Genomic DNA, 26,397 nt, shown 5'->3' on the forward strand with positions numbered 1-26,397 from the left:
GAGAGAGAGAAATCATAACCACCCACTCACATATATTTGGCATCTCAAGCTTTGAGTAATTAATAACCAACTCCTTGAGTTGGAAGCTGTCATGCTCACAATGCTGTTTCAACTGTTCTCACACACCCCACTGAGCACACCTTCCTTCCAGAAAAGGCTCACACAAATGCACTTTTCAGCCTTGAAAGGCAAAAGACTGGATTGAGCAAATATAAAGGCTTTCATAAAATGAAACAAGGACCAAAGGCTCTAACTCCAGAAAGCCAATATTTTTAAGCAGATATTCCACTTGTTTTCTGCTACTCTGTACTGTCTGTTCACAGGGAATTTGAGTGTGATTTGTCTAGATCCCTATCCTCTGACAAGGATAAAGGACCTCATCGTGCCACTGAGAGTTCCACGGGAAAGGAAATAAGTGAGGGAGAGTCATTTGTTTGTTTGCTTAATTTTAGAGTTGTGGGGTTCATGTGCAGATTCACTACATAAGTAAATTGCCAATGGTGTTTGGGATTCTAGAGGGTCATCTGAGATAGTCTTATAAGAGACTATAAAGAGAATTGTGAGTTATGCCAAAATAGAGATAGACTGCAAGTTAAAAAGAGGCAAGCATCATGATCCAGCAAAGGCAGTCTGAAGAAGCCACCAAGTTGAGCAAAACCCCAGATAAGGAAGAGAGAGAACAGCGCCAACAGGCAGAAACAATAAGACCAAGGCAGGGAACAGTGGGGTCAAAGGCAATAGGGGAGATTGGCCTGGGCAACCTTGGGACAAGGGCTACATCAGTTGGCTCTTCTTTATTTATAAGGTAGGGTGGAAGGTCTCACTATCGAGGGCTAAGGAGGAACAGGCTCTTAAGATATAAACCAGGCTGATTTGTAGCCACTCAGGTGTCTCTATCAGCTGGGCATGGAGAATAGCATAGTATTATCCATAGTTAATAGCTAGGGATGGAAAATAATACATATTGGATATAGAATAGCAAATATAATCACATATATCAAACATTTTCTGCTCCTTGATAAACAGCTCACATTAATTACAAATATGTCACTTAATATTTACAACAACAATTTCAAGTAGGTGTAATTATCCCTGCTTTGAAGCCCAGAAAATGGAGACACAGGCTAAATAATATGCCTCACATCACGCAGTAACCAGCAACACTAAGATTTAAACCTAGGTATTTGTGCTTTCAAAACCCCAGTTCTTCTCAAACTTGAGAGAATCAGATACACACATTCCTCCTCCCTCCCAAATATTCTGCTGTGGTAATTCTGGCAGGACAGTGTGTTTGGCAGGGTCTGCATTTTAACATGCATTCCTGGTGGTGTTGATATAGGCACTCAGGTCCCTGAACCAGACATACCAAAACACTATTCTATAGGTCAGCAAAGGTCAGAAATAATCAGATAGAAAACAAGGGTAGAAATAATGTAGTCAGAAAAAATATAAAAGAAATTTCACCATACAATCATACACCTGACAGTCTGTGATAGTCCTGATAGTCCACTTATTTTTCTCTCAAAACATTTGTTTCCGAAAGCTAAACCATCCAGTACCTAGAAGGATCATGTTTCCTTGCTAGCTTAGGTTCCAACAGATTCTACTTCTTGTTCAATCCTGCATTAAGACTAGACAGATCTCTGTTAAACATCCCTAGGACTATATCCCACAAAGTTCTCAGGGCAGGAACATTAGGAGCTGAGCCGTCACTTCTCAGATGTGAGAATCCCATTTTATTGACTCTCTAACCAGAGTAGAAGAGAGTAAGGACTTGTCTTTCCAGCTATTCCCAAAGACAACTTTTAAACAAAGGGACCAGTTCTCACAATTACCCACCAAACAAAGCACATTGATAAAAATCACTGCTAGGTTTCCCAACATCATTATCATGCATGAACTGGCATTTCTCTTATTTTGGTTGAACTCTTGAATTCCTGAATCAAGCTTCAGGGGAGAAATCCACCTTGCTCATGATGTGTTTTCTCATCTCCTCAGGTCCCATTTTTAGGGCTAATAGCTTTCTTTTTACCTAGATTTCCTTAAAGAGATTGGGAGACAGGATTCCAGTGAAACCACAGGAAGTCCTGATTAATTTATTTGCAATTTTCATTTTCCCAAATGAGACCAAAGGGGCCGTTTGAATAAATCATAATCTGTATCAGCTGGAAATGTTCTTGTTCCTTCTTCCTAAACTTTCCTCAGTCTTCTCTTCCCTTTCTTTGCAGCCCTTCCACTCCAGTTTGTCTGTAAGCGCTTTTGTGGCCTCTACTGCAGGCCTCGGGCCAAGGCAAAAACGGATTCTTTTCATCTATTCAAGTGTGATCTGGGACAGACAAGCCTGCTCCACAGGCAAGAGGCACAGAAAAGTATTCTGTATTCAGTTTGCAGCTCCACAGAGTCTATAGTGAGGGCCCTGCCCTTGGCAAGGCCAAAGCAGTGAACAGGGCCATTTGGCAGAAAAAGGAATGCTGTTTGTTTGGCCCCCTCTTGTCACCTGGACAGGGCACCATGGTAGAAAGAGCTGCAGGAATAGTGCGTTCTGTTCCAACCACTTCCTCTAAGTTCACTTCCAATTTTAAAAAACACTTTCTTTTGCCTCTAAAAGCAGCATTTTTTTTTTTTTTTTGAGATGCCAGGTAAATTCAGAGCAAATTCCAGTTGCTATATATGGAGATAAATTAATAGAATAATAACTAAATGACATGTTAGTATCAAACAGAGCTTCCTTCCTATCTTCAATGCTCAGAGGACTCATGGCTTGAGGTATGTTGGCAGGAGAAAGTAACTGAGTGAGCAATCTAAAGATACCTTTCTTTTGTGTCTAATTTTCTAAATATATACTCACCATTTCCTCTATTGTTCAACACTGTTCTGAATGTACTTTATGAGAATAAAAAAGAATGATAAACATTGACAAAGAGACAGCCAAATCATCATTATTTGGTTATAATATTATTGTACATCTAGAAAAGCTTTAAAAAAACTATTAGGAACAATCTGAAAATTCAGTAAGATGGCGGGCTATAGGATAAATACACACCCCAAAAAAACTTTCTTATACTCCAAAAAATAACCAATTGGAAAACAAAAATGAAAACAATTCCCATTAACGACATCAAAAAGATAAATTTTTCAAGAGTAAAGGAACAAAAAAATGTGTATTATCTAAATGAAAGTAACCAAGGAAGGGGAAAAAAAGACGTTAACTTGTGGGTAGTCAATCTCAGTATTATAAGGATGTCAATTCTCTCTAAATGAATCTATAAATGGAATTAATTCCAACCAAAATCTCAATAAAGACATTTTTAGGAAAACGTGATCTATTAATGGCTAATTCTCAAGAAGTAATATCATGACTATCCAGGAAATATTAAATGAGCTCATGTCAAAAGTTTTACTTAACTCATTAATTAACGAGGAAACCAGTAAGATATTATTACTGATTCAGAGAACATTCAAAAATTCAGTGCATGTAAGCAATCTAACAAAGAAATGTTAGGCTAAGATTGCAAAACTTGATTCGAAAAAAAAAAAAACTGACTGTTGCCCAACAGGTCATACATCTTTGAGATGATCTGTTTCATATGATAGAAGTTATTTGCATCTCTACCAGACAAAAGTCTACAACTTAGCAAGTAATGTTACTAAGTCTGGGACCTTAAATTAATAGTAAATAATCCTAAGGTGGCCTTTGTCCCCATATGATATTAAAAAGATGTGCTCCCCATCCTTGTCTTATTTCTAGGATTTGAATAATTTTTTTTGAAAAATTCTAAAAGTTCATTGAAAAAGATCAACTTGAGAGATGGTCATTTTTCAAAAACAAAAACACAAAAGAAGAGAAACCTATAAGGTAGATTAATTGTCATCGCCATTTTACAGATAAGGAAATTAGTACACAAAGTTTCTTTAACTCAAGCAAGGTCACCCACCTGGATTCTAACCAAAAGCTTCCTAGCTCTGTGTTATTGACTGCTACCCTCTACTTCCTACCATGGGCAAAATCAAGCTGCCTGAAAAAGTAGATGCTAAAACAGAACACATTTACACCTTCCCTCATTTCCCCAGGTAGCAAAAAATAATGATATGTTCTTCCATGATTATAAAAAATAACTAATGAAGTTGCAAGAAAATATTTCCTGCTTTAGGTAACATGGACTATCAATAAACTAAGTTTAAGATAAGGTTAAGACAAATAGGGCCTTGCATCTAATTCAGAGGATATATACATCCTGAACTTTGCAAGGACACAGATTGCACCTGAATAGAGAAAAGTAACTGCAGAATAAGTAGGATCCTCCACCTAAGGTAGATCTCGGACTGTTTGCATCCTGCTAAGATTGTCCTTCAAGATATACAAGGTTGCCCATGGACAGGATCTCTCTGTTTTTGAACTTACGAGACTTCGAGACTTCGATAAAAAGATTGTAATAGTGTCCACATACCTGTGTTTTTATTTCCTAATTTACTACCTGTTTGGTGGTGCATATCTAAGATAGTATGCATAGGAGATAAAGGGTTTCAGATCTAACGAGTTTGAAATGGCTTTATTCCACACTTACTTTGAGGGCACAGAATTCCAAGAGGAATCATTTTCCCTTAGAATTTTTTTATTTTTTATTTATTTTTTTATTTATTTTTGAGTTGGAGTCTCACTCTGTCGCCCAGACCGGAGTGCAGTGGCCGCTCCCGGCCACCACAGCCTCGACCTGCTGGGCTCCAAAGTTCCTTCCGCCTCAGCCTTCCAAGTAGCTGGAACTACAGGCGCGCGCTACCACGCCCAGTTAATTTTTTTGATTTATTGTAGAGATGAGGTCTCTCCAAGTTGCCCAGGAGGGTCTCGAACCTGCGGGCTCAGTCAATCCACTCACCTCAGCCTCGCAAGACGCGGGATTACAGGCTGAGCCACTGAGCCCAGATTATTTTTTAAATTTATTTTAAAACTGTGGGGTACAGTTAAGGGTTAGGTATACAAATATTCACCGTGAAGGTACTCTTGTTGATGAGATGTGCCCCGCCCAGGCAGATATCTACTACCATTAATCCCAACTCCCTGCCTCCCCACCCCCCATAGTTTCCCGCCACTATCAATCCTTTTCCTATAGTATTACTGTAGTTGTTCAAGGTCCACTTATGAGTGAGAACTTGTGATACACAGATCTTTGCTTCTGTGAAAGATCACTCAGTATTATAAACTCTAATTCCATCCAGGTTGCTGCAAAATTCATGATTTTGTTCTTCCTTATGGCTACGTAAGGCATACACTATTGTCACCTAATTTTCAAGGTTACTGTTGAGAAATCTGATGCCATGTTCTTTTGTGATCTTTCTTTTTCTCTCTCTAGAAACTTTTTAGGATCTCTTCTTTAAGCTTGATATTTTCATAGTGATGTTCTTGAATGTAATTCATAGTGATGTTCTTGAATGTAAGTTTTTCTCCAATTCATTTTGCTGGGCACTAAGTTTATCTTTTAAATCTGGAAACCTACATTTCCTTTTATGTTTGTAAGTTTTAGGGTTTGTTTTTTGTTTTTGCCTTTTCTAACTGTAAAGAATATTTATGTTGGGAAGGCAAGGACTCAGAGAATTTGAGGAAGATGTCATGATGGAAGCGAAGAGTCAGAATTAAACATACGACTGAACAGGTAGAGAAGTGGGCATGCCAAATATACAGAGCCATATGAACAGAAGCAGATGGTGAAGAATCAGCCAGGAAGGACAGTGAGGACGTTGTTAAAAATCAAGAACACAGGGAGAAACAAGGAGGGGCATAGTAAGCCTAACTATGGATAGTCCAGTGGCTGCTCTGGTGTTTTCTGAGTGTGGGGTTTCTAATGCAGAATGAGTCTTCTGAATCTTCCACATCAACTGAAGTTTTCCTGCATATCTTACACTCAGAAGGGTTCTCACCTGTGCAAACTCGCTTTTGCTGAAGCAGGGTTATTTTCTGACTGAATGCCTTCCCTTACATTCAAAAGGCTTCTCTGCAGTGTAAATTCACTGATGCTGAGTCAAGGCTATGTTAAAGCTTAATTATTTCCCACACGCTTTACATTCATAAGTTTTTTTCCCAGTGTGCATTCGCTGATGGACTATGAAGCTTGGCTACAATTGAAAGTTTTCCAACATTAGTCGCATTCATAGTTTCTCCCCAGGGTGGAAGCTCCCATGCTGAAGGAAAACTGAGTTGCTCCTGAAGGCCTTGCCACACTCCTTACATTCATAGATTTTCCCCAGTGTGGATTCTTTGATGCTGAATCAAGGCTATGTCTGAATTTAAATCTTTCCCACATTCTTTACATTTAAATGGTTTATTTCCAGTGTGAATTATCTGAAGCCTAAGAAGTAATAATTATATCTGAAATCTTTTCCACATTCTTGCATCCAAGAATTTTCACCAGTGTGACATCTCTAATGTCAGTGAAAGTCTGTCATTCTACCGAAATATGTCACATTTCCACATTCGTAACTGACCACTAGGAACTGTCTAACTCATAGCAAGTTGTGTGTGGACACTAATATTCGTTCCTAATTTCCCACACTTTTTTTCCCCACTCTGCACAGCACAGAGTTCATGATGCCTGGATGACCCATCTATGAAATCTCCCTGCTTTGATTTTGTTATAACTATCCAGTGACCTTGGGGTCATTCTAGGCCGCTCCCAAGGGCAAGATGCTGGGTGCTGAGGAACATTCCCTGGCAGCCCTCTGGATGTCAGTCTGAGGAACTCTGGTTTTTGTTTTTGTTTTTTTGGGGTTTTTTGAGTTGGAGTCTCACTGTTGCCTAGACTGGAGTGGAGTGGCCGCTCCCGGCCACCGCAGCCTCGACTTGCTGGGCTCCGGCGATACTTCTGTCTCAACCTTCCAAGCAGCTGGAACTACAGGTGGATGCTACCACGCCCGGCTAATTTTTTTATTGATTGTAGAGATGACGTCTCGCCAAGTTGCCCAGGCGGGTCTCGAACACGTGAGCTCAAGCAATCCACTCACCTCAGGCTCCCAAAGGCGTGGGATTATAGGCTGAGCCACTGAGCCCGGCTGGAACTCTGGTTTTTTTGGAGTTAATCCTTCCATCTCATTTCTGGCCTCGCCCCCTAGACAGACACATCCAAGGGCCTCCCTGCCCATGGGTTCTCAGAGATCATGGCCCCATGGCAGTTCCCTTGCACCAACTAGGGAGGCCAGAAAAGGACAGGTAAATGGAAAAGCCAGGGAAGCCACATTTCCATAATTCTCCAGCATCACCTCCATGAATGGGGCCCTCTGCACAGGGTCCGGGCTGGCCCATTCATTCTGAGTGGAGTACACAGGTACATCCTCAGAGGTCACTGGGCAAAGTGATCTGGAGCATGGCTGATGTTCCCGCTTCACACAGTCCCTCGGAGTTTGGAGAAGTAAAACTGGACCCCAAGCCCCTTTCATAGCAACTGCAAGCCCTGCGTCGTTCAGGTGCAGAGAAAGCCCACTAAAGTCCTAATAATGTTTATGTTGTGACTCCTATTTAGCCTAGTTCTTTGACTTTATATACTATTGAAGGTGGGGAGGAGTGAGTGACACATGATGCTTGTAAGTATTCCTTCTTATCTCAGTGAGACTGTTGGGGAATATTTAGGCATTTTTGAAGTCATTTCTTCAATTTAGAGATCTGTAGAAAATTTCCTTCTGTTTTCCTTTGCTCCTAGGAGCAAATCATAACCATCATTGATACACAAAGTTGCAGTGTCTCCTCTCCCTCGTCATTTTCTTGATTGCTTTTGGGCAAATGGTGTAGGGGAAGAACATTGAAGCGAGAGAATCAGGAGATCTGACATTTCATCCAGAATCTGCCAGTAACAAGACCCCGGATGTGTTTTCTCATTAGTGAAATTTAAAGTGATTTGCCTCTTCAGATTCCTTTCCGCTCTGGTTCTGCGACAACTGTTCTTCAGTCACATGTTCTCCTGCGGTCTGAGCACTGCTAAGGAAAGCACATGATGTTCTCAAAAGTTCTTTTCTTTCCTATTCTTCTTGAACTTGTTTAATACTGGCAGTGTCACTACCCATTCTTGTTAACAATGTGTAGTTGTAATACACTGATATAAGATATTTTCTCTAACTATAACAAGTTAGAGATTTCCTCTTGGTCATTTGATATCTTCTTCAGGAAAAACAGCAACAACAACGAAGACCATATTTCTACTTCACCCTAATTTCTATGAAAAGTAAAAAATTTAATCATTTCCATTTTTGCCTGTGAACCTGAACCCATTCTGATGATTGGCTGAAATCTTTACTTTTCAAAAAGGGGTCTTGTGTAAGTTAGACAGAGCTGCAGTTCTTTTTTTTTTTTTTTTTTTTTTTGAGTTGGAGTCTCACTCTGTCGCCCAGACTGGAGTGCAGTGGCCGCTTCCGGCCACCGCAGCCTCAACCTGCTGGGCTCCGGCGATCCTTCCGCCCCAGCCTTCCAAGTAGCCGGAATTACAGGCATGAGCTACCACGCCCGGCTGATTTTTTGATTTATTGTAGAGATGAGGTCTCACTGCCCAGGTGGGTCTCGAACCCGCGGGCTCAGGCAATCCACTTACCTCAGCCTCCCAAAGGTGCGAGATCACAGGCTAAGCCACTGAGCCCGACTGCTGCAGTTCTTAAGTTTAGAAATTACCATCTAAGTGTCACTCCTGCCATGGCAGGAAAAGAGGCCAAGGAACAATTTAAAATGTATATGTATCTTGAAGTTTTGGACATAAATAATAAATATGCAGCCCATCTGTCCTGTAGTCTCTATCTGATCTAGAACACAGATTAATACCACCAGATTAGGTGCAACCTTTCATCTAGAGAAATATTAGAGTGTGTCCATGGAAATACAATACTTATTTGTAGAAAATAAAGTATTTATCCTTTGGTGTCTTTTTTTTTTTTTTGGAGTTGGAGTCTCACTCTTCACCCAGGCTGGAGTGCAGTGGCATACTCAAAGCCACCCCAGCGTTGACCTGCTGGGCTCTAGCGATCCCTTCCACCTCAGCCTTCCAAGTAGCCGGAACTACAGGCGCGCGCTACCACACCCAGCTAATTTTTTTGACTTATTGTAGAGATGAGGTCTCACCAAGTTGCCTGGGGCTGCTCTTGAACCTGCAGGCTCAGGCAATCCACTCGCCTAGGCCTCCCAAGATGCTGGGATTACAGGCTGAGCCACTGAGCCTGACCTGATATCTTCTTTTAATGCTATCGACTGTTCCTTAAAAACCTACAAATTATTTTGAAATATTTTAACTAGATGATAGAAGTTTAGGGCTATGTTTGACTCCACTTATTTTAATTCATGACTGTGGGTTTTGTATATAATACTGATTTTTTTTAAAACAATCTGCTTTCCCTTACAAATACTTTTCAATTAGCTTAAAACTGTTTTACAAGCCGGGCTCGGTGGCTCAGCCTGTAATCCCGGCCTTGGGAGGCTGAGGTGAGTGGATTGCCTGAGCCAGCGGGTTCGAGACCCGCCTGGGCAACTTGGTGAGACCTCATCTCTACAATAAATTAAAAAATTAGCTGGGCGTGGTAGCGCGCGCCTGTAGTTCCAGTTACTTGGAAGGCTGAGGCGGAAGGATCGCCGGAGCCCCAGCAGGTCGAGGCTGCAGTGGCCGGCCGGGAGCAGCCACTGCACTCCAGACTGGGCGACAGAGTGAGACTCCAACTCAAAAAAAAAAAAACAAACCCCAAAACAAAACAAAACAAAACAAAAAAACTGTTTTACAGCTGGGCTCAGTGGCTCAGTCTGTAATCTCGCACCTTTGGGAGGCTGAGGTGAGTGGATTACCTGAGCCTGCAGGTTCGAGTCCCACCTGGGCAACTTGGCGAGACCTCATCTCTACAATAAATCAAAAATTAGCCGGGTGTGGTAGCACGCGCCTGTAGTTCCAGCTACTTGGAAGGCTGGGGCGGAAGGATCACCGGAGCCCAGCAGGTCGAGGCCGCGGTGGCCGGGGGCAGCCACTGCACTCCAGTCTGGGTGACAGAGTGAGAGTCCAACTCAAAATAAATAAATAAATAAATAAACTTAAAAACAAAAAACTGTTTTACTATTTTTTAAAATAGCATACCATACAGTGGTTATTGTATTAAAATATGCAGTACTAAATGGGGAACACATTAAGCATGTAAAGCAGGAATCCCAGGATAAAGCCTAAACAATACTCCTTGCAGATTCAGACCTGTCTGGGCATGTTTGAATGGCCAGCCAAGCAGGCTGCCCAGAGATCCAACTGGCTAAGGAATTAAGGCACTTGATTTAAGGAAAGAGACCCAGAAATGCTGAAGTGGGAGGCCAGCCCTATTCTGACACCTCTGTAACCATAAGAGTTATTTCAAGTGCCCAAAACAGAATATTCTCAAAAGTGGTACAAACAGCAGCCAGATGTTCAAAGGCAGTTCGTGTCAGGGATGGGGATAGGACAGGGTGGTTTGTCAGGGACCCGAGTGCTTCCCATTGATGTCTTACCATTTTCCCCATGTCGCTGGCCACAGATGACTCAACATTTCTTTTTTTTTTTTCTTTTCTTTTTGAGTTGGAGTCTCACTCTGTCACCCAGACTGGAATGCAGTGGCACGCTCCCGGCCACCGCAGCCTCTACCTGCTGGGCTCTGGCAATCCTTCTGCCTCAGCCTTCCAAGTAGCTGGAACTATAAGCTTGTGTTACCACACCCTGCTAATTTTTTTTCATGATTTATGTTGATATGAGGTCTCACCAAGTTGCCCAGGCTGGTCTCCAACATGTAGGCTCAAGCAATCCACTGAACTTAGCCTCCCAAAGTGCTGGGATTACAGGCTGAGACTCAGCATTTCTAGGCATCATTTCCATTGAAGAAAAAAGGACATTTGTTTCCACATGTCCTTTTTATTAGTCTTCCCAGTCACCTTCCCTTCAGGTCTCTTGGGATAGGATTAAGTCACATGTTCATACTCTTAGTGTAAAGGAGACCAGGAAAGTAAGTATGTGTCATGGTCTACCTTTATCTTTGGAAGATGTTTCCACCAACAAGGGAGAAAGAATCTGCCACAAACCTCTAAACCAAACGGTGATATTCTGTATTACCCACAGAAAGTTCATAAGATAGAAGAGAGGCAGAATATACACGCTGGATAAATGAACACTACAGGTCTGAGCTGGAGAACACTGGGCTGTCTAAGGATGATCAGATGGTTTCTCTATCAGGCTGCCTTTGGATCCACGTGAGATTCGTTGGGAGAAGAGCTTTGTCAAAAGCAAACAAATGGTAATCAAGATTTGTGTTTGACTACATGTAATAGATAATACACAAAAACAATGGGTGACATCATTAAAGGGTTTCTTTCTTTCTTCTTCTTTTTTTTTTGAGAAAGCAGGATTTATTGAGAGGACAGAGAAGCTCCTGCAGTGGGAGGGAACCCAAAGGGGTTGCCCCTAAAGGATCTATTTCTTCTTACATTACAAAATACCTAGAAGATAGTCCAGGGTGGTTATGGTAGCTCTATGATGTCACTGGAACACCTTCATGACACCAGCATGGCACCTGTTCCACCCTCACCCCCAGGCGTCATGACCACATTCTAGGTAGGAAGAAGAAAAGACAAGGGCAACTGTGGGTGCCAACTGAGTTATTTCCCTTTAAAGAGCATTCCTGAAAATCTTACATAATAACTTTGGCTTTCATTTTAATGGCAATAACTGTCACATGAAACTCCAGCTGCCAAACAGACTGGGAAATGTAGTTTTATAGCTAGACCCATGTCATCCTGAATAATGTCCAAGTTCTGATTGTAAGAAAAATAAAAATGTGAATTTTGGTTAAGTAATTGGTAATATCTTTTACAATGTAGGGTTTTTTGTTTTTTGGGTTTTTTTGAGTTGGAGTCTCACTCTGTCACCCAGACTGGAGTGCAGTGGCATGCTCCCAGCCACCGCAGCCTTGACCTGCTGGGCTCCAGTGATCCTTCCTCCTTAGCCTTCCAAGTAGCTGGAACTACAGGCGCGCGCTACCATGCCCAGCTAATTTTTGATTTATTGTAGAGATGAGGTCTTGCCAAGTTGCCCGGGTGGGTCTCAAACCTGCGGGTTCAGACAATCCACTTGCCTCGGCCTCCCAAAGTGCTGGGATTACAGACTGAGCCAGCAAACCCAGCCAACAATGTAGGGCTTTATATAAAAATGGACCATGCAAAATAGTATAATGTAACAGAGTGGTACAGAATATTTCTCCTGATTCATTTAATTTTGGTGACTGGATTATGAGAAAGAGATGGACAAAGAAAATCATTTTCTGCTAGGAACTGTGGTTGTTCAGGTAATGAGCAGGTGGTTGTTGAAAGATCAATGATGACAGCACCTACTGGGAGCAGGCTAAAGCTCAGCAGAGAGTTCCACAGATGTTTCTGGGCTCTACCTCATACTTTTAAACTCCACAAACTGAGTCAATAAAGGTATATATAACCAGTAAGAAAATGATTTTGCAAGACTGCCTGGTTATGTGCTTTACAGATGTAATGCCAGTTACATATTTCTTTGATTAGTGAAATCTTACTTTTGAGTTTAAGAAGTAAGAAAGAGAATGAGATGTAAGTACAATGTCATTTATGTAAGTCAAAACACAGAGAGAATATTAAATTTTCGAGGATCATGTACAAGAAATCATGGAAGAAGATAATGAAAGTGAAGATTGGGGATGAAGACATCAATCCACCAATCAAAAGAGGAGCTCTAGCCGGGCTCGGTGGCTCAGCCTGTAATCCCGCACTTTGGGAGGCTGAGGTGAGTGGATTGCCTGAGCCCGCGGGTTCGAGACCCGCCCGGGCAACTTGACGAGACCTAATCTCTACAATAAATCAAAAATCAGCCGGGCGTGGTAGCGCGTGCCTGTAATTACGGCTACTCGGATGGCTGAGGTGGAAGGATCACCGGAGCCCAGCAGGTCGAGCCTGCGGTGGCCGGGAGCGGCCACTGCACTCCAGTCTGGGCGTCAGAGTGAGACTCTAACTCAAAAAAAAAAAAAAAACAGGAGCCTTCATACAGTGATGATGATGTGTATGCTATGAACTCACTTCTTTGTGCCTAAAGTTTGTCCCCAGCCCTTTTCTCACAAAATAAACTTTGGAAGGAAAACATTCTTAAATCTCTAAATATTTTTAAATGTGTGAGTAACACTAGAACATGTAATTATCTCACGTGTAAGGTGGGGATAATAATAGGAATTTCATTGGGACATCAAGAAAATTAAAAGAAATCATATATTAGATACTCAAATGGACACATACCCAGAAGCTAGGTGGTTGACTAGGATCACTACCTCGAAAGGTGACTCGCTATGAGCTTTATGACATTCTCACAGAGCTTGCATCCAATTCCTGTCTCAGCAAAATGATAAATCATTACATCAGGGACTTTCAGAAAACAGTCAAAACCATATACAGTGCGTTAAATCCTCAAATGCGAGAGTATACAGTCCTGCTCCCTGTTGACTTCTGACCGGCAGAGAAAATAATACATGTGTTGATTTCAGCTTAGAGAAGCTTATTACCACCAATATTCTTTCCTACAGTCAGTGCTAGCCCAACTCAATGCCTTTTTCTGACCATTATTCACCAGAGAAGGCAGTCCTGCCAACTCAGTGATTACCAGGCAGCAGGAGCTGGATGGTGAAGGCTAATGTAGCCAGCTGACACCATGGGGAGGAGGAGACCAGCCAAAGTATAATGACCTCAACTGGCATTTGGTCAGATCATGGGGATTTTCTGGCCCTTTGGTCAAAGGTCTGGCACCGTACACTTAGGTCTTTGAAGGAAAAATGTCATGCCATAGTATTATTTGAAAGAGTAATTTAAAACAACCTGTTGGGGACAACGTATTGTTTGCAGCTAAACTTACAAAGAATAGAGGTCTGAGAAGCATTATAGTGATTTCTCTATTACAAGTCCATTGTCAGCTAAAGGACACAATCCAAGGTCCCTTAAAATTGAAGTGAAATGTGACCAAAATGTTCTTTGCTGTAAAGCTACTGTCTATAAAAGAGGAAAGCACTTTATCTTTCCACGGTATGAAGAAACTTTTTGTATATCCTATCTATCCTGCTATGGTATATTATTCATAAAATCTCTTTATCATCTACTTCTGATTCTCAAAAAGGTGGGGCATCTTAAAGGACTCGATAAACTAAAAGAATTCTCACCTAGGTCCTGTGAATGAAGTCTGGTTAAAGTTCAGGATTCCATCAGAGGATCCCTCAAGATCTCCTCCAGACCTAAGTGAGAAGATTATTTAGGATGTGAAATATGAAAAAATATATAATTCTGTAGCTCAGAGTTTCAAGGGATCTTAGAGGTCCTCTACTCTAACTTCTCATTTTTGTCTTTGTAGTACTTGTGGCTCAGAGAGGATAACTCTCCCAGTGTTGAGTAGCTAACTCATTTCCATTCAACACATGTTCATTCAATACCTACTACATTTCAGGTATCCTATAAAATACTGGGAATATGGCCAGGCACGGTGGTTCAAGCCTGTAATGCCAGCACTTTGGGAGGTCAAGGCAAGAGGATTGCCTGAGCCTAGGGGTTTGAGAACAGTCTGGGCAACTTGGTGAGACCTCATCTCTTACAATATATCAAAAATTTAGCTGAGTGTGGTAGTGTGCACCTGTAGTTCTGACTACTTGGAAAGCTGAGGCGGAAGGATCAGCAGAACCCAGCAGGTCGACACTAAGGTGGCTGTAAACGTGCCACTGCACTCCAGCCTGGGCGACAGAGTGAGACTCTGACTCAATAAATAAATAAAATATTGGGAATACAGAACAGAGTGAATAATAATAAAGTATGGAATATTAGTTAACTGTGCACACTAGGGAAAGTTCTGCCTGGATTCACTTTTAACATTACTAGTTACTAGCTGTGTGACCTTGGGCAAGTTACTTAATATCTCTGTGCTTCAGTTTCATCATCTTTAAAATAGGGCAATGATAGATACATACTCAGGATTGACCTAAGACTTAGAAGAGTCAGTATAGCCAGGCTTGGTGGCTCAGCCTGTAATCCCGCGCCTTTGGGAGGCTGAGGTGAGTGGATTGCCTGAGTCCGCGGGTTCGAGACCCGCCTGGGCAGGCGAGACCTCATCTCTACAATAAATCAAAAAATTAGCTGGGCGTGGTAGCACGCGCCTGTAGTTCCAGCTACGTGGAAGGCTGAGGCTGAAGGATCGCCAGAGCCCAGCAGGTCGAGGCTGTGGTGGCCGGGAGCGGCCACTGCACTCCAGTATGGGCGACAGAGTGAGACTCCAACTCAAAAAACAACAAAAAAAGAAGAGTCAATATACTCACTGCACATAGAACAGAACAGTACTGGCACATAGTAAGAGCGCTGTAAATATTTGCTAATTACACTGCTAGGTTTCTGCTCTCTAGAAAATCTCTATTCTTTGCTTAGTCAGACAGCCCGGCACATTGGAGAAGGGATACCCCAGCCAATGCAATTACGGTTATATGTGATTTGAGGCACAGACATGTTTAATTTGCCCATGGATTCCTCACTCCAACCCACAATGCATAGTACAGTGACTGGTACATGATAGAGTCTATCACTCTTTGATGAATGAATGCATGAATAGACCACAAAATTAAAGGGTCAAGGAACAGGCATCCTAAGAAGTAAATATAGCCGGGCTCGTTGGCTCCCACGCCTTTGGGAGGCTGAGGTGAGTGGATTGCCTGAGCCCGCGGGTTCGAGACCCGCCTGGGCAACTTGGCGAGACCTCATCTCTACAATAAAATCAAAAAAATCAGCCGGGCGTGGTAGCGCATGCCTGTAATTCCGGCTACTCGGAAGGTTGAGGCAGAAGGATTGCCGGGGCCCAGCAGGCGAGGCTGCAGTGGCCGGGAGCGGCCACTGCACTCCAGTCTGGGCGACGGAGTGAGACTCCAACGCAAAAAAAAAAAAAAAAAAAAAAGAAGTAAATATTTGAATAGTACCTTAAAGAATGAGCAAGAAGAGCAGCATTTCTTCAAATAGAGAAGGGACAAGGGATTCTAGGCAGTCGGAGCAACAAGAGCAAAGGCTTGGAAGTGCAAAGGTGACTGGCTTTTCCTGCTGTATACACAGCTTACTCTTCTTACTTGCTTTATTTGAGGGATTTGGGAATTAGGCCTAGGTGTGCCTGGAATCTGCTGTGCTCAGCTTCTGACATATTATATAGCACTATTCTGATGATAGCTGGTGCTAATTAAGATGTTTGAGGAGTTATCAGTTGTTGTTTTCCTTTAGTATATGTTCATTCAGAAGGAGTTGGCTAATTTCAGAAATCCAGCAGGGATTAAAGCACTGAATGTGTATTTTCTTAGTCCATCTGTTCATTGTGAGAGTTTGATTACATTTTATTGTTGATGTAATAGATAGTTTCCTTTTGTTGGAACCTCCTCCATCAGGGACGGGACTGGGTTATTTACTTTTGAAAATTATAAATCACCTGTTGGTTCTCATAGCAGAGATATCTGGTTGTCCCCTGCTATCTATTCTTCTCTTCTTCTAGAGCAATAGCATCCCTGAGTTTATCTTAGCACATGGACACTAAGAATAAAGACAAAATTTCCCAGTCTCCCCTGCATCTATATGTGGCCAAGTGTCTAAGTGGACTTGATATGTTCAACTTGCACAAAAATTCATTTTAAAAGAGTGACATTTTCTTCTTCTTGCTTTATATCCTTTCCTCTGGGAGGAATGTAGATGGCATGGCTTGTGTTAAAGAAACTATTTCAGATCTTGTTAGGTGATCTTGGGAATGGAAAAAAAATCCACAGAGAATAAGTAGAAGAAACCTGAGTCTCTGATACTCTAGGCAGTGCCATATGGGAGTGTCTACTTCCAGACTTTTATCTGAAAATGAAATAAGCTTCTGTCTTGTTTAAGCGTCTGTAATTTTTTTTTTTTTTTGAGTTGGAGTCTCACTCTGTCGCCCAGACTGGAGTGCAGTGGCCGCTCCTGGCCACCGCAGCCTCGACCTGCTGGGCTCCAGCGATCCTTCTGCCTCAGCCTTCCAAGTGGCTGGAACTACAGGCATACACTACCACGCCTGGCTAATTTTTGATTTGTGGTAGAGATTAGGTCTTGCCAAGTTGCCCAGGCGGGTCTCGAACCCACGGGGTCAGGCAATGCACTCACCTCAGCCTCCCAAAGGCGCAGGATTACAGGCTGAGCCACCGAGCCCAGCAAGCGACTGTAATTTTAAGTTCATTGTTTTGTTGTTGTTGTTTCTCGTTGTCACACCTAATGCTAACTAAAATAGCTTCCTATCACTACCTACCCTGCTTTGCTAACTCCAAGTCAGTTTTACTACTCAGAGAAAAAAAATTAAAATTTACCAAGCAATAAAAATAATAATCATTATGAGGATGAATACATTGCACAAACTTTGCTTCTTCCTTCCCCATCCAAAATTATCATGTTGTGAATTTCATGACCACTTTTATTATTTTGGGATTATCTCATTTGCATTCTATGAGTGTAGATAATTAAGAGTCAGTCTGTGAGTAGGAGAAGAAGTGATAAAATATGTAGAAAAGAAGCAAAAACATTACTGAAGCAATTTAGGTAGCAGAAGATAGTATACTGTCCAACAGTATATAAATCATAGTGCTGTCATATTGCAATGTTATGCAATGATTAATGATTGTGTCCTAAAGTAGTATTTATTGCTTTGGGGAAATAAGCAGAATACATTGTCAAAAAACAAAGTAGGTTATATAACAATATGCAAACATAAATATATATCTGTATGCATATATACACACATATATATTTTTATATACATAGAATAACATGATGTATAGATACCAAAATGTTGTCAATTGATGTCTCAGGCCAAGAGGATTGTAGATTATTTTGCTTTCCTTTTTTTATTTTTATTTACTTGTAATTCATAATTTTCCATAATAAACACATATGATTTGTATGCATTTTAATTTATTTAAAAAACAATACTTTGGGTACTGGCAAAAGCAGGAATAAATCTCTACACTTGGTTAAGCTTTTTATATTGCATTAGTCAGAACGATGTTAAGCTTTTCTGTGATAACAAACAAACCCTACATATCCAGTGACTTAACACATCAAAGTTGTATTTCTGATTCATGTAAAATCCAATTTGGGTCAGTGGAGACATCCTTCCATCTGATAGCTCAGAGATCCACCTCAACATGTAGCTATCAAGGCCACTGCAGGGGAAGAGAGGAATGAAGAAGGTGCTTTCATTTGTAGTTTATTGATCAGAACTAGTGCATAGTCCTCACTATGTTGGGATGTGGGGGGGGAGTGTATGGGGTATTTGGTGAGTACTGTCTCCACCACATATATTTGTGGTGATTATGCTTTCTCAACCAAAAAATCAAAATTTGCAGTAGGACAAGTAAACAATTGAATTCGGGACTGATTTTTAAAATAAGTACAAAACTGAATATATGGTTGCATGCCTGCTACGAGTTTTAACATAGTCAACAATGAACTTGGTTGAGAGGAAGGAGGAGAAAATTGGGTGAAGATGAAGCTAAGGTATCTCGTTCTCCCTCCTAGCTCTTTAAATTAGGGAACTTACCCATGTATCATACTCCCCATTAATGCATAAAAGTAGGTCTCAAACCATAGGGGGGTTGAGGAGATGGAAGATGGACTGAGACATGACAAGGGCTGGCAAGGAAAAGGCATGAGGATTTCTGAAGGACCAGGAAGTACAACATAGACCCTTCTTTGAGACAATGGGAATACCTGGAGGAAGGATAAGTCAGCTAGAAATCAGGGAAGAAAGGCAAGGTCCAAATAGGATTTTTAAAAAAAGGAAGAATGACAGATTTGGGCAGTGCCAAAGGCAGGAATTAAAATCAGATAGCCAAGAATGGAGGGTGGGATGGGAATAGGATTTGAACAGTTTGCTTCAAATGTGAGCTACCATTTGAGTCTTGCTCTCAAGAAACAGCAGGTTTAAGGTGTAGTCAGTTTGATTTAAATAATTACGGGGTAAGACAGACAATAGAAAGCAACACATTACTACTATGGCCCACAGGCAGAGCCCACAGTCCAAATTGGGGACGAGGGTTGACCGTGGAAAATCCCAGGCTGACTGTGCATCAATCCAGACATACGTTAGAGACAGGCTATGGAGACACAGGGAAAGTGATTGACATCAGAAAGGCAGCATTTATTCCTGGTGATGGGAATGATTGAACCAGGATCCAACAAGGAGCTGGGGATAGCAAAAGCAGAGTCCAGTGCCTCAGGTCAAGGATCTAGCGAGAGATACTGTGATTGGGGCCACACTAAGGGGCAGGACTTCACAACAGGTACCACCCTAGAAGGAGAATGGGTATAGCACTGAAGAAAACAAGAAAAATGCTAGTCATTTTAAGTAAGGACAAAGGAGGAAAGGAGACTGCAGCTTTGGGGATAAATGGTCACCCAGGGCCTCATTTCTGAGAATATGAATACCAGGACTAAGACAGAAAGATCTACAGTTTCCCTCTTGTACCTAACTTGGTCTGCTCTGGCTTGAGAATACAGCGGAGTTGGGCCTACAGATTGAAGGCACCAGTTCCTGGAGCCAAGCAGATTTGGTGAGGCTGGATACAGATCTACTAACAGAAGATGTGCGTCAGTTGAGAAAGGCTTTCCCAAGACAACACAGTCACATGGCTCTTCTATCTGCCCTCTCCTCCCAGGAAAAGCAGTGTCCAGGTGCCTAGGTAACACTAGTAAATGACACAGAAGTAAGAGAGGTGAAAACACCCAGGCTGGCCAATTTTTTTTTTTTTTTTTTAGTTGGAGTCTCACTCTGTCGCCCAGACTGGAGCGCAGTGGCCGCTCCCGGCCACCGCAGCCTCGACTTGCTGGGCTCCGGCGGTCCTTCCACCTCAGCCTTCCAAGTAACTGGAATTACAGGCATGCGCTACCACACCCGGCTGATTTTTTGATTTATTGTAGAGATGAGGTCTTGCTGCCCAGGCGGGTCTTGAACCTGCAGGCTCAGCAATCTGCTTACCTCAGCCTCCCAATTTATCATCATTTATCAAGCTACTATTACAGGTTTATTGAGTATCTTGGGTGAAAACTCAAAACCCAATGTTTTGTCTCTTTGAAAATTATTTTAAGCTGGGCTCAGTGGCTCAGCCTGTAATCCCGTGCTTTGGGAGGCTGAGGTGAGTGGATTGCCTGAGCCCGTGGGTTCGAGACCCGCCTGGGCAACTTGGCGAGACCTCATCTCTACAATAAATCAAAAGATTAGCCGGGCGTGGTAGCGCGTGCCTGTAGTTCCAGCTACTTGGAAGGCTGAGGCGGAAGGATTGCCGGAGCCCAGCAGGTCAAGGCTGCGGGTGGCTGGGAGCGGCCACTGTACTCCAGTCTGGGCGACAGAGTGAGACTCCAACTCAAGAAAAAAAAAGTTATTTTAAAACACAAATCACTTTTTAAAATTCTTTAAAAGTTTGGAATGTTTACCTTTTAGCTAAATGCACAATCCCTTTTGCATGGATGCTGAGTTTGAGTGTTCTGGGGCAGCATGGTATGGAGGGAAAGCTCTAGACTAGGAGCCAAAGATTCCAAATTCTAACATGGCTTCACCGAGGCTGAAATAAAGCAGTTATTAGGAATGTGTTTTAAACACCCCCAAAATAATTGAAAAATGAGAAGTGCATGCATATTCATCCATCTAGTAACTTTGCAGAGCTGGAATTAGGGTGAAGCAAACAAGGTGCCCAGGGTGTAAGATTGATGGTGGAGCTCACTCTCGGGATGGTGCCCTGGTCAGTGAGAATGAGAACTGTGCACAACAAGGTCAGGATGCCTTTCAAAAGAGGTGTCCTTGTCTGGTTCTTGGAAAAGAAATGGGGTTGGGGATTGTCTTAGAAAGGCCAGATTTCTGAAAGTTTTCCTGCCAGAAGCTGCTGAGAAGTGAGGTGGTTGGAAGACTGTGAGAAGCTCATTGCCTGAGTCCCCATCATTTGGCCTCCTGGCAGCAGACTGAAATGCCAGTAAGGTAGGGAAATTCAGGGTTAGGAGCCGAGGTCTCACCCACCACTTTAGCCCAAGAAACCTCTCTCTGCATCTGAGCCACCCCACTGGCCTTAGGCGTGAACAGTACCACCTGCCTCCCACTCTCCTCCAATCTCATGTAAAATGTTTTCCATGGGCCTGCAAAGGGTCTTCATCTTTTGGAAGGCACTTTGCAGATGTGATAGGATGCCTGGCAAAACAAGTCAGGCTGGACCCTTAAGCCATTATCAGCAGACCCCTATCAGACCTGCCTTATTTATCCATTAACACCTCTGTAGTTGAATGTCAGCTGAGCATAAGAACAAGCCAGAAGAGTAAGAGGAAATAAGTGGAGGACAGTCCTCTGTAGTACAAGAGCATCACCTGTGCCTGGTGCAATTTTTCTGGTATTAGTCCTAAATATGCCACTGAAAGTAGCTCCCCCTCACCCTCCCAACCTGTGAGGGCTAATTACCAAATGGTATTATCTCATTGGCATTGTAATTTGTTGATGCCCTTAGTTACCCATTTGCTAAGAATTCCTGATCTGAAAAGGTATGCTAAAAATCAAGGCACTTATTACCTATCCTTATCCTCGGACTTCTGGGGAAGTAGTATATGAGTATCTATGTGCCTATCTACCTATCTATCTGAAGAAAAATACCTAAAGAGTTTACATTCTGGGATTCAGATTCAACCAATGTTTACCAAGCTTCTACTATGTGCCAAGTGTATAGTATATATTATCTTGTTTAGTCTCACAAAATCCCTGCAATATAAGTCTTATTATCCCAGTTTTGATTCCCAGGGCATTTGACTCCAAGCCCAATGCTGTTTCTACTAGGTTACAGGGGGGAAAAGGCAAATATAGGTGGTGTATAGAGTAAAATATAAACACATACTCATGAGTCACCAACACAGTTTGAGTCAGCCATAATTAAGTGTCACATATTTAGGAAAAGGGTGCCAAAGGAAAAAGCTGGGCAAAAGGAATTGACTGGAGGAATGGGAGGATTCGAAGCAAGGGGAGCTGGCCTGAGGTTTCCCAGATGAGATGGGGGTTGGGCAGATGAGCCACAGGGAGAGACTGGTGTGGCGATGAAGTGGTAAGAGCAGGAACAGCCTGCTGTCTGAAATAACAGAGAGAGCGAGTCAGTCGATGACATCTTTTGCATATATGGTGAAGGGTGGGTGGCCCAGCCTCCTGGGTGCAGGTAACCAAGGGACACAACAGCAGGTAGAGCTGAACTGCACCAGGATCGGCCTCCACCAGCAAGGGTACTGAGTTGTGTGGCAATGGTGTGCTAATTCCAGCCCAGACTGGCAGACAGCAGGGGCTCTGTCTGGGGGAGGAAAGCACTAGAGCTGGGGACGACACATTCGGAAGGAGGGAAATAAGCTCTGAGCTATTTTTAGTGCTGCATCTCTGTGCACAGCGGACTTATGGCAAGTGTGTGCTTACGAATTCATCAGATGGGAATATAGGCATGCGTATCCTGCTAACTTCCTTTCCACCCCCCCCAATTTTTTTTTCTGTAGCCTGACCTGTGGGGGCATTGTTTCCTACCCACTGTCGTGCACTGATGTTCTGTTGGCCAGTTTTCTAGGACCACTATTGTCATATAGCTAGCTGTTAGGCGATGACAACAGCAAAACTGTAGATGTGAAGGAATCAGCAGATTTTCTTTTTAATGGAAACATCTTAGACAAGGAATCAGCAGCTTTTGACATCAGAGGCAAGGAAGTTTCTGGATTCCTCAATTTTTAACAAGTGCCAAACACAAACTCAGCTTGGTTGGAAATATAAGCACAGAGGAATTCAGTCAAACCTTAAACGAAGCCACAGACAATTTTTCCTGAGCTACAGTGGAAATTCTACACCCTCACAATACCTAAGTGCTTTCCCACCAATAAAACTTGTTTGCAAAGCATTACATCATCAGAAAAAACTCTGATTGGTTGAGTTTATCCTCAAGGAAAGACTCATTTCTGGCAGCAAAAACTTTTCCAAGAGCCTTTTTGGGTATCAGACGCCATATTTAGTTTTCCCCTTTTAGTGCAATACTTTAGTACAATAATGGGCATGCAAGTCCTTTAGGAGGCTGCTTCTAGAATTTCTGCCCCAAACTCTGAGGTGGCTTATTCCTGAGCATCTTAGTACTCACCCTTGTGCTGGCAGTACTCCGCCTTGGTAGGTGAGGAGACATGACAAGGTTTAATGGGGAAACTATTACTCTTTCTGCCATTGGCTTTCAGATTAGACAGAGGGATTGGTGATTTTGGGCAGCAGCCAAGGAATGTCATAACAGAGACTACTGTGAAACCAAATTACAGGAGCCCAGGGAGCAATGGAAAGTCTTCAAGTCAGAAATGTTTATTAATTGCTTATGTGCAATGTATTAGGCCAAGGAGGGGGGCTCTTGCCTTCAAAGAAATTACAAACTTGGATTCAGGGTGTCTTGCCTGTGTTTTGACATTATATGAAGAAATACAAAGAAAATCTTGCCACACCGGGACAGCAGAGCAAGTAAATACACTCTTCCTAATATCTGAAGGAAAGACGATCATGTAAAGTTTTACCAATTTGTCTTTGTCTGGAAAATTAGTAAAAGGAAGTGTAGCCAGGCTCGGTGGCTCAGCCTGTAATCCCAGCACTTTGAGAGGCCGAGGTGAGTGGATTGCCTGAGTCCGCGGGTTTGAGACCCGCCTGGGCAACTTGGCGAGACCTCATCTCTACAATAAATCAAAAATTAGCGGGGCGTGGTAGCGCGCACCTGTAGTTCCAGCTACTTGGAAGGCTGAGGTGGAAGGATTGCCAGAGCCCCAGGTTGAGGCTGCGGTGGCCGGGAGTGGCCACTGCACTCCAGTCTGGGCGACAGAGTGAGACTCCAACTCAAAAAAAAAAAAAAAAAAAAGGAAGTGTAACCCCACTTCTTCCACCATGATTCTAGCCCCTCCCACTTTTCCTTGGCCCTATTTACCTCCTGTTCCTGGTTCATCTATAACTATCTGACTCTCAGATGAAGGCTGCAGCTTCCAGTCTAGGTAACATAGTGAAATTTCATCTCCACAAAAAAATTTAAAAATGAATTAGCCAGGCATGGTGGTGCATGCCCGTAGTCCCAGTTGCTCGGGAGGCTGAGGAGGAAGGATCACCTGAGCCCAGGGGGTAGAGGCTGCAGTGAGACGTGATCATGCTACTGCAATCTAGCCTGAGCAAAATAGAGTGAGGCCCTCAACTAAAAACAACAAAGAAAATTTTTTAAAAAGAAAGAAAGCTGCAAATTGAGAAAAGGTAGACAAGTTATAATCAAGGGGGTACTGCCACAACCACTGCCTTGGTCACTATTGCTCTTCATTTCCCCTCCTTCCCTCTCACCTTCCTTCCTTCCCTCTCTTTCTCCCCCATCTCTCTCTCTCTCTCTCTCTGAAATGAAAATAGATCACGTTGGCTCTTCCTGAGAGATTATTTGAGAAGGAAGCTGGCAGCAGTAACTCCAATCTGGTATTCCAAGCCAACTGCTTCCCTCGTTCCTTTAGTTGAATTTCACCTGACTCAGGCTGTGGTCAAGAAAGGACTTTGCTAGGGGAGGTCTGTGCTTATTATTCCCGAATTAAAATATCTCATAGAGGTCTTGAGGCCTGAAGTCAGGTAGACCTAGTTTTGCAGGACACCAATCAGTGGGTACTCTTTTGCTCTGGATAGCACATTTTATCCAGGGCTGAGATTGGGTCACTGCAGTGCCCTACTCAGTAGGCCTTTCGACCATGTTTTCTAACACTGAGTCTAAAAGAATAGGAGAGAAGGGGGTCTTAATTCTCTCCCAGGAAGTAGGAGTTGAATTAGATCACTGTAGGTAAAATGGGTGTAAAGTGTAGATTTAATATGGTTAAATCTTTATGTCTTCAGTTTGGGTTTCAGAGTAATGGAAATAACAATAGAAGGATGCAAGTTTCCCATAAAAGAGAAGAATAGCTCTTGAGATGGGTAAAATTGAAGGGATCACAGGGACAAATCAGACAGGGGCAGCTGCAGGAACACGTGCATTCCAGGGGCTGAGAAGGCACCAGGCATAGCTGAAGTCAGACCCAGACATCCGGAGAGAGGCTCTGAGGTTTCTGGGCTGGTCTTTTTCTTTTAAACTGAACCAACCATTCAAGATGACAGCAGCAATTGAGTCTTTGGTAAGAATGAACTGTCACCCATGCTTGTTCCCACCTTCCTTTTGGGTCTTCTCTACCTTGGGACTTCCCATCTCCTCTCTCATTCCTGGTCCCCCAAGCTCCCACCCTCCATCTTCATATCCAGGTGCATTGCCACGATCTGTTTCTGCAGGACTGATCTCAATTTGCCACTGTTAGCCCATGACTGGCCCTTTAAACACGGTCAGCTCAGCAGGCCCAGGCTGGCACAGAAAAGCCCATGGCAGACAATAGTGTTTATTCTAGGCAATTGTCCCAGACTGGTTACTCCCTGCTTACTCCCCACCTGCTGCTCCCTGCTGAATTCATCTTCCCCAAGCATTGGGTAAGAGATTCCCTCTCCCAGCCCTGCCCAGAATTACCCAAGGGTCTGAGCTCACCTTAGCCCTTCAGCTGGAGAAAGAGAAGGTTAACAGCAAGTCAGAGGTGTTTTGTAGTTTTGCTCTCATTCACTTCTGGCTGCTTCAGGTAACAACTGCTCTGGATCAGGGTACTCCACAGGGCTTCGCCCAGCACTAACCAGCTCTGCCAGGTTTACCTCAGCCCCTTCAGAAAGGATGGTATGAGGAATGTCATGTCCTGCCCCAGAAGATGGATCAGTTCAGGAAGTAGAGGACGGGGGCAAGACTTCAAAGCAGCACAGCAGCACAAGTCAAAACACTGGGGCTTCTGGTTGCTTCATAGAGGGAAAGAGAATGGGAAGAAGTAGTGCCACCATCCAATTCAGAGGCTCTTCCCATCTATAATCCCTTTGGCCCTGGAACTACACAGAGTTTCCTGATCCTGGAGAAAGAATCTGCCAGTGTGAATTTCCACGACAAGCTCTGGAAGCCACACAGTTGTTTGCCCCTTCAGAGTCTAAGCCAGGGTCTCCTTCTGCCTAGGTAGGGTCCCAGGGAACGAGGCCTCTGAGCACTCCACACTAGGCCAGCCACCCTACCCCCGCTCCCCCATTTCCCCATCCTCCCTACCCTTTATCTCATTGAAATCCCTTCCTTCCTTTCCCAGAGATGATTCTCTTTCACACATAGAGATAAACGAAAAGTATGGACAGAGAGGAGCTTGAGGATTGAGATCAAAGGGCAGGGCTTAAGAAGATGGCAGCAACAGAGTGGAATGTCAGATGTCTTTAAGCCTCCAGGACTGAGGGCACTTTTGGGGAGCAGAGGTCTCATTTCAATTTT

At 43.0% G+C, this 26,397-nt stretch overlaps 1 pseudogene; it reads right to left on the reverse strand.

Annotated features, from left to right (window-relative positions):
* Positions 1–5,786: 5,786 nt before the first annotated feature.
* On the reverse strand, positions 5,787–7,425 carry LOC103264979 (annotated as a pseudogene).
* Positions 7,426–26,397: the final 18,972 nt, after the last annotated feature.

This window comes from Carlito syrichta, unplaced genomic scaffold (assembly GCF_000164805.1).
Source record: "Carlito syrichta isolate Samal-C Ts95f unplaced genomic scaffold, Tarsius_syrichta-2.0.1 Scaffold305792, whole genome shotgun sequence".
Taxonomy (NCBI): Eukaryota; Metazoa; Chordata; class Mammalia; order Primates; family Tarsiidae; genus Carlito; species Carlito syrichta.